The 15,223-nt window shown below is 52.5% G+C and overlaps 1 long non-coding RNA gene across 1 annotated transcript; it reads left to right on the top strand.

The window, feature by feature from the left end:
- The first annotated feature begins 1 nt into the window (after position 1).
- On the top strand, positions 2 to 13,742 carry LOC144577147 (uncharacterized). Its single transcript, XR_013520455.1, has 3 exons — positions 2 to 110; positions 11,352 to 11,470; positions 13,609 to 13,742. It is a non-coding gene; the product is annotated as an uncharacterized LOC144577147 (long non-coding RNA).
- Positions 13,743 to 15,223: the final 1,481 nt, after the last annotated feature.

Below are 15,223 nucleotides of genomic sequence, written 5' to 3'. Positions count from 1 at the left end.
CATTGTGGAGATGGAGAGATGGGCACAGAGAGCTAAAGTCACTTGTGGAAGATAGAACTCCCAGGGATGGAGGTCCTGAAAGGGTGGCACTTTCTAGGCTGTGAAGCAGGGTGAGGACCAGGGTAGGGGGGTGTTGATATCTCTCCACTTGGGTCTTGCTCACCCCATGGTGCTCCGAGAATCCCAGGCTTTGCCATGGAAGTCAGATTGAGAAGCCTTGGGTGGTTTTTAAATTCTCCAAATGCTTCCTGAGAACCTGCTGTGTTCAGGGCACAAGCCAGGTGCTGACGACAGGGAGACAGTGATCAACTAGATAATGTCCCTAATCTCAAGAGGCTTCCGATCTATTTAACACAACAGATGGGACTGGAACACCTGAGCAATGATGGTAATAAAACAACAGCCTCCCTTTATTGATGGCAAATATTGTGCTGGCTGCACATCGCTGTTCTTGCTCACTGAGGAGTAACGAGTTCTGAGAGGTCAGATAAATTGTCCCAAACTGCACAGCAAGAAGCTGCTCAAATGGGATTTGAACGGAGGATGGTTGGGTTTCAGATGCTGAACTACGTCTTCTGCAGTGAGCTCCCCCTGCTCTGTGATTTTGATGGGGAAAGGGCTAGTGGGCCAGGGCCAGGACGAGACACAAACGGGGGAAGACCCTGGAAAGAGTTGGAGATGTCGAGGCCAAAAGCAGCTACCAGTAATAAGGGGCCAGTGTTTATGGAACCCCTGCCGTGTGCCAGACACCACTTTGGGCACTTCTCATGGACTAGACCTTAATTTGATTAATTCTCACTGTAATCCTATGAAGAGCTTACTCTTTATAATTCCATTTTACAGTAGGGACACTGAGGCATGGAAGGTTTCAGTAGCATGTCACTGTGCCCCTTCTAGTCAGCCATAGAGCTGGGACTAAACTGATCTCACAGACTCCTGAGTCAGGTGCTGCCAGCCACAGCGCTCACTGAGCTGACCTAATGCAGCTGCGCACTGACAAGTGGCTATGATGTTAAAAAGGAATAACAGCATAATTGCATGTGAGGGGGACCAAAAGTGAATCATTCATTGCTTTACTCATCCAGCAGTGATTTACTGAGCACCTGCTTTGAGCACCGGCTCAGGCCCCAGGGCCCCAGCAATGAGCAGAGTGTCTGTTTTTGCAATCAAGGCCCTACTTTCTCACAGGAGCCTGACTATGAAGGAGGGGGCAAATGAAGTGTGGGGCGCTGCCGACACAGAAGTGTGGAAGAACTTAAAATGAGGCTGCACTGGGGGATGGGTGGGGTGGGTGCCCTGGCCTTCACCTTCAGGGAGCCCAGTGTGAACGTGGCGCAGGCCTGTGGTTTCAGACTTGATTCTGATCTAGCGCGGTGTCGGGTGGAGCCTGGAGTCAGACAGGTGGACCTTCCTTCACAATCATGATGGCAAAGGCTTGCGTGCTACTTAACAGTTCACAAGCACCAGGTGAAGTCAGTATGGTTATCAGCCCCATTTTACAGAAGGCGCATAAGCTTGGAGACGGGAAGAGACTCATCTGAGTCACACCACAGAGGAGCTGGGATGTGAGGCCGAGGCTGTTGGACTCTGAAGTTCCTGCTGTCCCCGTTCACCCTTTGCTGCACCTTGGCTGATGCTTTCTGAGCCCCTTTGTCCATCTGTGAAGTGGGCTCCTGAAGTGGGGTAACATCATCTGCCTTGGACCTTGGAATTATGGATTGAAATATTTTTTAAAAGATTTATTCTTTCTTTATTTTGTCTGGTCTACATTGAAGGTGTACAGCGTGGTGTTTTGATACGTAGTGAAGTGATGACTGCGGTGGAACGATGTGATTCGAATGGGGCGGAATGGCTGGCTTTGAGGCTGCTAGGGAGGAATCTGGCCATAGGATGGCACCATTGGCCCAGGAATGGGGTGACCGGGCCCCGCTGGGGGATGGGGTTCGGGTTTGGTCACTGAGAGCTGGGCTAGTCCCTGTCACTATGGCACCTGTCGCACTTAATCTCTTTAATCCCCTCCTTCCTAACCTCCCTCCCAAAGCTCCTGAGGGGCCGGTGACTTCTCTCATGGGGATGGTTGTATCCCCCCAACTGCAGCCCTTGCTATCCCATCCCTCACTCTGATGTCCTGGATGGGGCCTGTCCAGAGGCTTTGCTGGAGCAGGGGGTGGCCGCTCAGATCTGAACATTGGGGTGCAGTGGGGGCCAGGCAGGAGTACCCCAAGGAGGTATCTTCCTGTGCCCTACCCTCCCTTGTTCCTATGGGCAAACTGCTGAGTCCTTTGTCCCCAAATCAGAATTTAAGTGTCTTCAAGCCAAAAACAGCTGCAGCCTGGTGGAAGAGGGGGATACTAGAGACACCAAAGTCTCTAAAGGGGGCCCACCACAGGCACCTTGGAGAGACCACCGACTCTGCCATCCAAAGCCCTGGCGTGGTGGACTCCATCCCTGGAGTGTCCTGTGGCCATGGCCACGTGACTGCTGCTCTGGGGCTCAGTTTGCTCCCCTGGGAGCTGGGGAGAATGATCCTCCTCACTGAGGTGAGACTGTGAACTGAGGGGACCGGTGTAAAGTGCAGAGCACCACCGGGCTCCCTCGCTGGCCAAGACGAAGCTGCACCTTTGTGGTGACAGCAGTGCAGGGTGTGTGTGCAGGCTCAAGACTCAGGTCACAGTTCACACCAGGGCTTCAAGGAGGAGGATCCTCTCCTGCAAATTCAGAGCTGCCTTTCCTCCTCCATGGAAAACCTACATCAGGTCAAAGTGTCTCCCTTCCCACTCACATGGCTCTCTCCTTCCCCATCTTTGTGAGGTGCAAGCAGCTGCTCTGTCCCGTGAGGGTGCTGAGGGTGGTGGGGAGTCTGCAGTTGGGGGAGTCAGGGGGAAAGTCCAGGGAGTGTCTACAGAGTGATATGAGGGTGGGTGGCAGGGGGCATGTGCCAGCACCCAGTCCAGGGATGGGAGAGCAGCTGGGCTGGGGTGGGGCCACTCAAGGGGTGGAGGGGCTAATTCAGCACAGGACACGGGGCCTGATTTTCACTGTGTGGTCAGCAAGCTGGGCCATCCATGGGATTGGGCAGAGCTCCTGGCTCCATGCTGGGTGCCTGAATTTTGGTGAGTCGGTGGGGAGGTTGAAGTTCCCTTCACCTATTCTTCTCTGCAACTGGAGTTCCCTCTGTGTTTCCCCAGTGCAGACTGCTGTCCCAAGGAGGTTTTCAAATGCAGAGTCCCAGGCACCCTGATTTAAGGAGTCTCCAGGGGACTGTGCCCAGACCTGGGTGTGACATGTGGCTCCAAACTCAGGCCCTGAGTGACCTCGGCAAGTCCCTGCCCATCTCTGAGCTCTGTTGTCCACGTGGACTGAGCCTGGCTCTCCAGCACTAGCTGTGGGAACTCCACCAGCCGGTGTTCGCTGAGTCACACTCAGCCTCTCCTCAGTTGAGGAAGCTCTGCTCCCCAGGGGCTTGATAAAGATATATAGTGAGTGAATGAGTGAAAGCATGAACCTGCTCTCCCTGCTTTCCCTTCTATGGTAGTAATAGTAAATAATTTATAAGTGGTGATTTATAGTATAGTATCTACACAGTAGAGACTATGTAAGTGTACATACTTATGTGTAATACTTGTATATTATAGAATAAAGAAATAAAGCCGGGTGCTGTGGCTCACGCCTGTAATCCCAGCACTTTGGGAAGCTGAGGTGGGCGGATCACCTGAGGTCAGGAGATCGAGACCAGCTTGGCCAACATGGTAAAACCCCATCTCTACTAAAAATACAAAAATTAGCCAGGTGTCATGGCAGGCACCTGTAATCCCAGCTACTCGGGAGGCTGAGATAGGAGAACCACTTGAGCCCGGGAGGTGGAGGTTGCAGGGAGTCGAGATTGTACCACTGCACTCCAGCACTCCTTGGGCAACAAGAGAGTTGAGAAACTCTATCTCAGAAAAAAAAGAAATAGGCAGGATAATCACTTGAACCTGAGAGGCAGAGGTTGCAGTGAACTGAGACCATACCACTGCACTCCAGCCTGGGTGACAGAGCGAGACTCCATCTAAGATATATGTACATGCATAATGTATGTTGTTATTTAATAGTATACTTGTGGTATATTATATTTCATAACTAGTAATTGGTAAATATAAATTTATAAACAGCTAACACATGTTAGTGCTTATGATGAGCCAAGCATTATTCTGAGGAAAGGCTAACTTGTTTTATTCCTCACACCTACCGTGGGAGGTAGGGCTGTTTCTGAAATGCCTGCGGTCTCGGTCCTGCCATTTGCTGCACAGAAAGTCAATCCCTGAGACAATGAGTACCATCAGAGAAGGCAGCTTTAATTGGTTGCTGTAGCCCAGGAGATGAGAGATTGGTTTCAAATCCGTCTGCAACCAACTAAGATCAGGGGTTTCTATAGCAGGGAAGAAATGTACCTACATGCAGGGAAATAAGAATTAGGGAGGGTAAGGAAGGGCAATTGGTCAACGGGAAGCAGGCGGTCACTGAGGCCAGGATGATGGGTGAGGGATCTGGCATCTCGTTGTCCGGATGCAGTGATCGGGTGAGTTTCAGCTCCTCGATACTATCTGGGGGTCCTGATGGTTGGTTTCCTGAGAAAGGAACTTTACTAAAACCATTGTCATATTCTCGAGTTTTAAGACTGGGAGGGTCAATTCTATGTCTCTTCGAAAGAAACCAAAAGCCTCAGTTCTAACAGACAAGTAGGCTGGTTTCGGGCCTACCCCAGGTTCATGGAGGCAGAAAGCGAGGCTGACAGGACAGAGGAACCTGCAGCAGCAGGTTGGGCCTGGTGCTGGGACCCAGGCCTGTCCACCCACATGGCCCCTGGGTCTTCCTTTGTTGCCCTAGGAGCTTTTTGAAGTACCTCTGGTTCATGGGCTGGGGTCTTGCCCCTGCTGGCTTCATCTCTGGGCCTGCTGCCGTGTGGCCAAGTCCCAACTACAGAACAGGCTGGAACAGACCCCTTTCCCAGCCTGGCAGCCTCCACTCCTGCCTGGAGGCCCGTCTGCCTGCCATCCTCCTCCCGCCATGGCTGGCACAGCTGCTGCTTGGGCAGGTTGCCACAATCTGAGAAGGATTCTCCTCTCTTCCTGGTGTCAGATTTTCCCTGGCAGTTTCCTGACTTTGTTCCTGGCAGGATTCCTTCGCCTGAGGACTGCAAGTGCCTTTCAGCCACTCTCCTGTGAGTGGTGCAAAGTGAGAATTCTGTCCCATGCTGGGGGCTTTTTCCAGGAGTTAGGAGTATTGGGGAGTGCATGTGGAGAGCACCCCAATGTGCAGTCCATTCTCAGGGGCCCTTGGGTCCAGCACAGCCCTTGATCCCTCCGGCAATGGGCCTTCCTGCATAGGGCCCATGGTCAGCTGAGCCCCCTGCAGCTGCCACAGAGTTTCCTTTGCCCAGCCTGGGAGCAGCAGGCGTGGGTGAGGCCTCCCTAGGAGGGAGAAGAACAGCCCTGCCCTGGGCTGGGTTGGGCTGGGCTGGGCTGGGCTGGGAGAGGCCAGGCCACGTCCACTCGGGATGCTGCCTCCTCCCTGGTCTTGCCGCCTCTCCAACAGCAGCTGGGGCGGCTCAGGGAGTGGGGTGTACTCACTGCAATACGAGGTGACCATGGGTTGTGCGTGCACCAACATTTTATATTTCATACTTTCCGTCATGTATGTATTTTAATAGTATCAGGAAAAAACCTACCAGCAATTAGTGCATTGAAGCCTTGATTTCATGGATATCATTACTCAGGGTAAGACAAATTGAAACAGAGGGCCTATTTCAAGTTGGATTAAAGGAAAGATTGAGTCAACATTGTGCAGGGGGAGGGGACAGCAAAAATCATGAAAGTGTCAGAGAAGCTGCTCAAGTGTGAGAGGCGCGGATGAGGCCTCTGAGCCCCAGAGTCAGTCACCTGGGGCCAGTCTGGCTCTGCCTGGGGCTGAGAGGCCTTGGGCAGGTTGCTGCACCTCTGTGGGCCTCAGTTTCCTCATCTGTGCTATGCGGTGAGCAGTAAGCAGCTTGCAGGTTTCGGCGAGGGTTGATGAGATGAGGAGGGTGGCAGGAGCTTGGCACAGGGTCAGCCCAGCCAGGGCAGTGGAGGTTGGTGTGATTGTTATGACTGTCATCAGCACTGGTACCACTGTCATCCTCAGGAGCTTTATTCTGGGTGAGGTGACTGATGGCTTTCAGAGGGGAAGGGGCCAAGAGCTTGTCACCCCAATCCCCAGCAGAGCTCCATGAGGGCTGTCCCCATCCGGGCCCTCTTCCTCAAACTTCATAGCCCAGGACCAGGTAGGCCTTGGTGTGGGACCCACTTGGACACCCACTGGGTGATGACACAGCTTCTTAGAGCCACCATGTCCTTGATTGTAGGCTGATAACACAAGGCTGACTTCATGGGGGTGACCAGGGAGAGGCAGGCCAAGTCCCTGGATTGCTGCAGGGCTTTTTTTCTCTGAGATTTTGTCCTCCATGGGGGAAAGATCTGTTGGTCTGGTGAGGACAGGTTTGGTGTAGTCTCTGGGGGGTCTGTCCCTGCTCTGATTTTCAGATATGTAGTCTGACAATTGAGCCAAAATTTCATCCTACCCATGCTAATCATCATTATTTACAAGCTTCTTAGATACCCTTAGGCTCTCCAACATGTCTACTCACAAGACAAGAGCTATGTAGCACTGAAATGTAAATTTAAATCAACAATATTAATAGCACGTTTGGTAGGTCACATTCATCCATCCATTATCCACCCTCCCATCCATATCCATTTATCATCCATTATCTATCCATCAATTCATCCATCCATCATCCATCATCTATCCATCATTCATCATCCACCCATCTATCCACCATCCATCATCCATCCATCATACATCATCCACCATCAATTAATTCATCCTTCTATTTATCATCCCTCCATCGATTTATCTATCATCTATCCATCCATCCATCCATCCATCCATCCACCCACTAAATGGCAACTGAGCATCTACTATGTGCAGGTATGGTGGAGCTGAACAAGACACCCAAAGTTTTTGCCAGCATGGTGCTTTAGTTGAGCAGAGAAACTGGTGTTGATCACATGTCACCATGAGGTGTAAGGATGGCTGTGGAGGGGAGCACAGGCTACTGGGGATACTCCTGGAAAAAATCATGGAAACCTACCTGGAGGAAGGGGCATCTGAGCCAGTACTGGCAAGACCAGGAGGAGTTCATGGGTGAAGAGAATTCTTCGTGGTCTTGCTGGTGCTGGCTTAGGTGCCCCAGATGAAGGGAGTGTTGGGGGTCTGTCTAAGTGGAGGCTTAGCCTTACCTGGGTGGTGCTGATATGGGTTGGTGAGATGGGCCTGAAGATCAGTGATGTGGCTGCTTGGATTGGGGTGGAGTTGGGGTGGAGGGGGAGGTGACATCCTAAGTGTGACAGTTGCATGTAGGGTATGAGTGGGGAGGCATATGAGCAGATTTCGGTCTGAAGGTCCCTCTGATCACCATGTGGGTGTGGGCAAGACAGGGAAGGAGTCAGTCCTGAGGTGGAGGCTGCAATGTAGGCAGGAGGCCATGGGTTCTGAGTAGGATAGTGGCTGCAGGGCTGGGAGAAATGGGCAGTTTGGAGATATTTGGGGGTTTCAGTCTTCACCTCGGTGTTGAGTGATGGGAAAGTGGATTGGGGCTCCTTTCCCAAGTCACAAGGTTTCTGACTTGGGTGACTGGCTGCTTGGGGGACCCTCATTAAAGCCCTCATGTAGAGAAAGAAGCAGGTTTGGGGTTGGGGGAGATGCTAGATGTGGCTGTATACGTGGATGCCCCATGGGTGTTTGGGGGCAGGTGAGGCAGGTCTTGAGCTGCAGGTGAAGGTTTGGGGTGATTGGCAAATATATAGATGACTGAAGCTGCAGGGAGTGATGAGCCCCCAGGGGGAGGAGTTGAGAGGAAGATCGGGGGAGAGGGCCTGGAACAGAGCCTCATGACCCCTACACTTCTGGGACAGGAAGAAGGACCAGCAAGGGAGCCTGAGGAGTGGCCAGGGGGATAAGATTAAAATGAGGACAGGGTCCCAGGGACCAAGAGGAGAGAAGAGGAGGAGCAGGCACAGGCTGAGGGTTGCCCAGGGTCAAGCCTGGGCCAAGGGTGGGCCAAGCCCACTGCCCGGTCCTTCCAGGAGGTCAGTGCGGTCTCACCAGAGGAGCGTCTTGGGGACAGCATGGGGACTGAGGTGGGCAGAGTGTGTGTGTGAGACCAGCCAGGAAGGATGGCGGGCTCAGGAAGTCGGGCCGTGAAGGAAAAGCGAGAAAGTGAGAGGGTGACAGCTGGGGGAGATGTCAGGTTCGGGGTTGTTGTGGGGTGACAGACCTGAATATGATTCAGTGCTGAAGGGAAGAAAGGGGCTTAGAGACAGGGATGAGTATAGACAGGTAAAGAGATTAAACATGACCTCCCCACCATGGACAGATTCAGGCAGTGGGTAGGTGGGGCCAGTCAGAGCAGGCTGGGGCCCCAGACAGCAGGAGGGGACAGTCTCCATCTTCAGGAGGATGAAGGAAGGGCCTTGTGGGGGCCAGGAGTTCAGATATTTGTCATCAAGAAATCTAGCAAGTTCTTATTTTGAGGCTTGGATTTTCTCTGGGCACCAGGAAACCATGTCACCAGCTGAAAAAGACAGGAGATGGGGAGGGAAACTTAGGGAGGAGGAGAGAGACTAAATCGTCCCCTTGGGGACCTGCCAAGTGGGAGGGAGAGCATGTGTCCTCGTGATGAGGCCTCTGGGGCTGACGGCAGCCCAGGAGTGACTCCAGGAATCCCCTGGGCTGCTGTGGGGATGTGTTGCGTGCATCCATGTGTTGGGTCAGGGGCTGAGCTCTAGCTGGACTGATCCTGGGCCATTGTCCAGCCAGGCCCTTGCCCGATGCTTGAGCCTGAGCTATTGAACTCTGCGGGTGTCCCTGTAGGTGCAGATGGAAGGGTGCCAGGAAACCTGCCATGAGAAGATCGCCCTAAAGTTCTGGGCTGGGCCGTGCACCAGCTTCCCAGCAGACTCCCTTGCTCCTATTTCCCCTGAAACTCTTCCCCTGAAACTGCTCACTGTTGCCAGAGAGTGCTCTTAATCATGTGAATTTTATCCTGTCATGCCCCAGCTCAAGAACCTTCTGTGGCTCCTAACTTTCTGTTGGATCAAGTTTAACCTCCTTGACCTGGAACTCAAGGCTTCTCAGCCTGACCCTGGTTCTTTCAGGCTGTGTCCTCTCCCTGCTGTCTCCACCCACTTCCCTACATGCTGCACCTGGGTCCATCCGTGCTGAGATGCCTGCTCTTCCTCAGATCAGCCAGGCTCTTCTGCATTTCCATTCCTCTGTATGTGCTGTACCTGGAATGCCCTTCCTGTCTGTTGAGGCTGGAGATGAACTTAGCTACTCTCTCTTGCAGCCCTTCTTGACTTCCTCTTCAGGTTCGTGCCCTCCCTGTGCCTTCCCCAGGACTCCACCAGAAGGGAAAGAAAGTGGGTGACAGACGGAGGGACCACCAACTTCCTCAGACCTCTGTTCCCTCTGCCTGTTGCTAGGCAGAAAGGGCCTTTGGATGTCAGCAACAGTGTCTTGTTGGTCCTGGTGTCCCCTTCCAGGGCTGAGTAGTTCTAGGTTGATGCTGAAGAAATCAACAAGAAGATGGATGGACTGATGGATGGATGGATAGATAGAGGAATGGATGGATAGAGGGATGGATGGATAGATATGTGGGTAGAGGAATGGATGGATATGTGGATGAAGGGATGGATGGATAGGTGGAAGGAGGGATAGATGAATAGGTGGATGGAGGGATGGATGGATAGGTGATGGAGGGATGGATGGATAGATGAATGGATGGATATGTGGATGGAGGGATGGATATGTGGATGGAGGGATGTATAGGTGGATGGAGGGATGGATGAATGGATGGAAGGATAGATGGATGGATAGATGGATAGATGAAGGGATGGATAGAGGGAAGATGGAAGGATGGATGGATAGAGGGATGGATATGTGAATGGAGGAAAGGATGGATAGTGGATAAAGGGATGGGTGGATGGATGGAAGGCTAGATGGATAGATGGATGGATGAAGGGATAAATGGAGGGATGGACGGATGGATGGGCAGATGGCTAGATGCACAAAGCAGCCAGGAGTCAGGAAGTAGGAAATCCCTAGGTGAGGAAGGGGTCACAGCAGAGAGCTCAGAGCCCAGCACAGCCTCAGATCCTGCCTCCGCTCACGTTTGTTGATGGCCCACTGTATGCCAGGCACACATTTTAACCCTCACACCACCCCACAGATGGGGTCATACCTCTCATCGTACAGATACGAAGTTGAGGCTGAGAGATGACCAAGGCCATGCATCTAGGAAGTGCAACACCCTGGTTTGAGCCTCAGTTTCCCCACTCTCAGTCCAGAGCCCTTCCTGCAATTTGCACCCATGGCCCCGAGCCCCGTAGTCTGTCTGTGCCTGATAGAGCCTGTAACTGTTAGTTATTTCATGTCTTTGTTTATTGAGGCATAAGGGAAGTCATGTCCTTCGGAGCTGGACAGGCCTGGGTGGGAATCCTGGCTTTGCCACCGAACAGCTAGAGACTTGGGCATGCCATGTCACCCCAGGCACTCAGTTTTCTCATCTGAAAAATAGGGACATTAACAGAAGTTCCTAGGGCTGTTGAGAGGGTTACATAAGAGAGTGTGTGGAGTGCCTGTTACAGGGTCTGGTGGGGAGTGGGGGCTCAAAACCCAACCTCCCTCCCTCTCTCCATCCTCTCTTCCTTCTCTCCCAGGACACCCCTCCCTTAGGCCCTCAAGGCCCTAGTTTCTTTCTCTGAGTCCCCCTGGGACCCTGCAGGCTCTGGGGTCTGAGATGCCCCCTCGGCTGTGCTGGGAGCTGCCTGTGTCACTGTGTCTATGCGGTTACTATAGCGGCCACTTTGTCTCAGGGTGGGGAAGTGGAAAACAGGCCAGAGGGGTGATGAGGCTGTAGGTTCTCATCTGTCCCCTGAGCTCCTGGCTGCACAAGCGTCTCCCCACACTGAGGCCGTGGGCTGCTCTCTGGGCCTTGAGCCAAAGGCCTGTCCCACCTTGGCTCAGGGTGGGTGGGGGGCTCCCCTCCTTCCAAGTCTGGCCAGAGACAGCCAGGGAAGTGACTTGGAGAGAGGTCTGGTGGGCCAGGCCCCAGGGCTGTAGGTAGTAGATTGGTGGGTGCCCTCGCCCTGGTCTCGAGAGGCTCCCCCTCCCTTCCACACCCAGGCCTCTGCACCCAGGGCTGTAGGTAGCCGATTGGTGGGTGCCCTTGGCCTGGTCCCAAGAGGCTCCCCTTCTCCTTCCACACTCAGGTCTCTGCATCCACGGCTGTGGAGGATTCACCTGCCAGTCACCCCGTTCCTCTCCTCCAGCTGGAAGCGCAGCCCAGGACTTGCCTCCACTCTCGTGGCAGGCCTGCTGGGCTGGGTGGGTGAGTGAGGCTGAGTGTGTTTCAGGGGGCTGCTGGGTGGTGGAGGAGGGTGTGACTGTAGTCTAGGGGTGGGCCCCTGGGACCCCTGGCTGCCTTTTCTTGGGTGGCCAAGTGAGCCCCTGGTGGCTGTGAACTAGCTGTCTCTGGACCCAGCTGTGTCCTGGAAGATCTGTTTGTGGCTCAGGCCCCAGGAGGTCCCTTCCTCAATCCTCCCACAGTGAGTCATGCTGTTGCTGGCTCAGTTCTACCTGGTTTCCTGAAGGTATCACTCAATGCCTGCATCTGGCATCGAGCCCAGCTCTCTAAGAAGAGACCCTGTCCCAAACAGTTTCCACTAGGCTGCCAGAGACTCCAGCTTGGGGCTGGTTGTGGCTTCTTTTTAAGTAGCGTTACATTGGCGAGAATAGGAGCTCTGGGTTAGTCCCAGGCTATTTAGCAATGAACAAGACAGCTGAGGTCCCTGAGGCCCTGGGACCCCAGGCTGCCTGCTCAGCAGCTGCTGAGGTTAGGGTTGGGATGGGCGGGGTGGGGGGGATTGTTTTCAGATGACCTGGGGGACTCAGTGTGGATCCGGCCTCTTCCAGAATTCCAGCCCCTCCCTGCCTATTCTCCCATTTCTCTCCTGTCCAGAATCAAATTCCTCTCCAGAGAAACCTAAGCTGACCCTGGCAGGACAGCCATTGCTCAGGGCCCACTGAGAATACAACCAATTAAATGGGGAAATAGGGGAGAAGACCTCCACAGCGGGGCAGGGTGAGTCCATCAGAAGAATAAACAGACGCAAAATGACAGGGAGCTGCTGTTTCTTGCTCCTGAAGCTGTTTATCCTGAGTGAAAAACACTAGAAAAATTCTACTGTGCAAAGGCTGTGTCCCTATCATCCTCATAATTAATACTAGAGGAAAAAAACCCTGAACGTGTTCAGCTGAGACCACAGAATTTTTTTTCTAACAAGTTTTGTTACCTTGGGCTTCAAGACTAATTTAACCCACTCAATATGTGGAGTTGGATGCAGGAGTCCCTGGAATGACATTACCATCACAGGTGCCACCCCCACTGAGAAGATCCCAGTGGCAGCAGAGATGTGGTTCATACCCAGGGCCCTGGGTCTGGGGCCTGGGGAGGATGGAGGAGAGAAGCCAAGAGGTGTCCTAGCCCTCTTTCTCCAGGATGGGGGAGGGTCTGGGGGAGATCTGGGAGAATCCAAAAAGCAGTTTGTAGAGTAGCGTCAAGGACCAAGGCCTCCCCGGAGGGCCCATCTCTGCTGGCAGGTGGGCCAGGCTCAGGTGGAGGTGAGGACTTCTTGGCTGTTTCCTTGAACCTTGAGGACTCTGAGTTCTTGCTAGGAGAGACCAGGTTGAGTCAGGTGAGGAAGAGGCAGGAGAATGAAATCAAGAACTTCCAGGGACCCCTTTAATGCTGAAGTTCCTGGAGATAAACAGCCAAATCACCTTCTTCTAAAGATACTGGATCTTCCAACCTTCACTTCTGTCAGAGCTAGGGCATGTTTGGATATCTCAGTACCATTCATAGCATCTGAGAGGTACAGAATCTTGGAATTAGAACATCTTTCATACACTCAAAGATGCTTTTTTTGTACAATCTTTGAATTGCCGGGTCTAAGCATCTTGTCTTTACACAGAATCTTACAGGATCACAGATGCCTTCATGGACTCACAGGCCCACAGCATCTGAGAATTTAGGAATCCCACTACAAGTCTTTGAACACGGACTCATTCAGAGAAACTTCGAGTTGAAATAGAAATCTTGGAATCACAAAATAACCTTAGTCCAACTCCCTCCTGTAGGCTGGGAAGACCTATCTTCACTGTCTTGTAATAACTTAAACACTTCTAGGGACAGGGTGCTCATTCCCTGTCAGTGCAACCTGTCTCACTTTTGAGCAGATGTAGCTGTGAATGCTGAGCCTAAATTTGTCCCATGTGAATTTCACCCCTCTCTTGCTGGCCTTACCTGTTGCCATCCCCCATCTAAAAGCCAAGTGTATCACAAGTAACGTAGATACCAAGGCAGAGATTAAACTCTCCTGGCCAAAACAATGACTTTCGAGGGCTGAGCGGCTATGGAAAGTGTATGCCATGACACCCCCGGTAATGACATTTATTCCCTCCTTTTAGTGCCCTGCCTACAGTAAGCCATCTGCAGCCTGCCCAGCCTGCATGGCACCCCTCCAGTCCCTATAGTTGAGCAAGCTAGAAACCACTGGAAAAGTCATCGGAAAAAGCATGATCTGCTTCCAGCAAAATCTCAGCCAAGATGGAATGACCTGATGATGAAACTGAGCACCATTTGGACGGTCCCAGCCAGATTTTATTAGTTTGTTTGGAATGTCATCTGGGGGTGTGTTGGGGGTGGGGTGGGTAGGCTCAGTCTTCTGTGAGCCTTGGCTCTGGCACCAGCCCAAGGCAGAGCTGGAAGTGTGGGCCCTGGGGTTGGGATCTCAGCTAAATCTTGTACCAGCTATGTGACCTTGGGCAAGTTCCTAATTTCCCTGTGCCCGTTTCCTCTCTGATAAAGCAATATAATGGGCATTATGTCTGGTATGATCTAGGCTTTTTCGCTCAGGCAGACTTGCTTCCTTCCATCCAATAGTCCACACTGTCATTTGTTCAGTGCATTTGTGAATGCTCTTACCCATTCACACCATTTGTTAATATCTTCATTCAGCATCAGTTCATTTGTTCCTGCACTCATCAATGCATTAATTCATGCACTCATCTGGGCATGATCAACCCCACTGTTCAGCCTTTTTCCAGCTTGTGGGCAGACAGACCAGACCTCAGAAGGGGCTCTGAACATGGCTGGTAGAAAACACGTGATCACTCCAACGTCACTTAAAGGTGCTGGAATTGTAAGGACCTAGGGCGTTATAGTATTTGCATCTCATGGACCAGGAGCTCCAGATCTCTGCCTCACCACCTCCTCCTCCCAGGTCACGGACTGGGCACTAATGGGTGGACCCTGGAGGTGCCAGAGCTGCCCATCAGAGGACACCTGCTAGCTTTCAGTCATGTCCGTGTGACCTGGGCCAGATCACCTTCCCTCACTCTGCCAGGGTTGTCCTTTCACTCCTTTCAGGAGTTATCTGAGCATCTATGGAGCTCTGGATGGGAGAAGGCTCTGTCTCTGCTGTGTTTACAGAGAGCAGAGGCCCTGGTTTTATTGAGGGGTATTATGGTGTAAGAACACAAAATAGCAGAGACTCTTTATTCCAGAAAATGAAGTCATCCTTTTCCCTTGAGAGTCTCACTTCTGACCAAGAGGGGCTGGTGGTAGAGGCTGGGGCTAGTGCTAGAGGCTGGGCCCACTTCAGGGCTGGCTCTGCTGACCCAAGAGGCAGTGAGACAGATCTTGTCCAAAATCCATTCTGTGTGTTACAGACATCTGAGGGCATCCTGCAGCTAAATGCCCACTGGTTGGCTGCACTAATTAATCGATTTTAGTGCCTATACTTGAGGCCTCTGGAGCCTCGGCATGCAAATATATGCAAATAAGCAGAGGAGTGGGTTGAATTCAAAGCCTGGGGAATGTCTGCCTGGATTGGGCTATTTTCTCTGCTCACCTTTCCTGGTGTAATCCTCCTGTGCTCTCAGGGAGCAGGAGAGTGGGGGGCAAGGAGAAGGGGCCTTAGAGCCAGAGACACCTGGGTTCAAAGCCCAGCCCAGCCCTTCTTGCTATGTGAGACCCTCTACCTGTCTCCATTCCCGAGTAGGGGTAATGATTCTGCTGCCC

This window comes from Callithrix jacchus, chromosome 7 (genome assembly GCF_049354715.1).
Source record: "Callithrix jacchus isolate 240 chromosome 7, calJac240_pri, whole genome shotgun sequence".
In the NCBI taxonomy this organism is placed as follows: Eukaryota; Metazoa; Chordata; class Mammalia; order Primates; family Cebidae; genus Callithrix; species Callithrix jacchus.
Note: the sequence above shows the minus strand (reverse complement) of the source record. Positions and strands in the feature narration are given on the sequence as shown.